General features: G+C 40.5%; 1 non-coding gene across 1 annotated transcript; it reads right to left on the reverse strand.

The window, feature by feature from the left end:
- Nucleotides 1–599: 599 nt before the first annotated feature.
- On the reverse strand, nucleotides 600–703 carry LOC112804257 (small nucleolar RNA R71). Its single transcript, XR_003202873.1, has one exon. It is a non-coding gene; the product is annotated as a small nucleolar RNA R71 (small nucleolar RNA).
- Nucleotides 704–910: the final 207 nt, after the last annotated feature.

The following is a 910-nucleotide window of genomic DNA, read 5'->3' on the forward strand; positions in this document are numbered from 1 at the left end:
AGGATCCTCTTTGTCCAGATATAGAGGATTCTTCTTCCTTTTCTTTTTCTCTTCTCTTTCATATGAGCAGGAACAAGGAAAAAGACACTCTTGTTGAAGCTGATCCTGAACCTGAAAAGACTCTGAAGAGGAAACTAAGAGAAGCTAAATTACAATAATCCAGAGACAACCTTTCTGAAATTTTCGAACAATAGAAGGAGATGGCAGCCGAACCCAACACCAATAATGCAAGGAGAATGATAGGTGACTTCACTAAACCAACGTCCAAATTTGATGGAAGAAGCATCTCTATTCCGGTCATTGGAGCAAACAATTTTGAGCTGAAACCTCAATTAGTTACTCTAATGCAACAGAACTGCAAGTTTCATGGACTTCCATCTGAAGATCCTTACCAGTTTTTAACTGAGCTCTTGCAGATTTGTGAGACTGTAAAGACGAATGGAGTAGATCCTGAAGTCTACAGGCTCATGCTTTTCCCTTTTGCTGTAAGAGACAGAGCTAGAACATGGTTGGACTCACAACCTAAAGATAGCCTAGACTCCTGGGATAAGCTGGTCACGGCCTTCTTGGATAAATTCTTTCCTCCTCAAAAGCTGAGCAAGCTTAGAGTAGATGTTCAGACCTTCAAGCAAAAAGATGGTGAATCCCTCTATGAAGCTTGGGAAAGATACAAGCAGATGACCAAAAAGTGTCCTTCTGACATGTTTTCAGATTGGACCATATTAGATATATTCTATTATGGTCTATCTGAGTTTTTCAAGATGTCATTGGACCACTTTGCAGGTGGATCCATTCACCTCAAGAAAACGCTGCAGAAGCTCAGGAACTTATTGACATGGTTGCGAATAATCAATTCATGTATACTTCTGAGAGGAATTCCATGAATAATGGGACGCCTCAGAGGAAGGGA

This window comes from Arachis hypogaea, chromosome 5 (genome assembly GCF_003086295.3).
Source record: "Arachis hypogaea cultivar Tifrunner chromosome 5, arahy.Tifrunner.gnm2.J5K5, whole genome shotgun sequence".
NCBI lineage: Eukaryota > Viridiplantae > Streptophyta > Magnoliopsida > Fabales > Fabaceae > Arachis > Arachis hypogaea.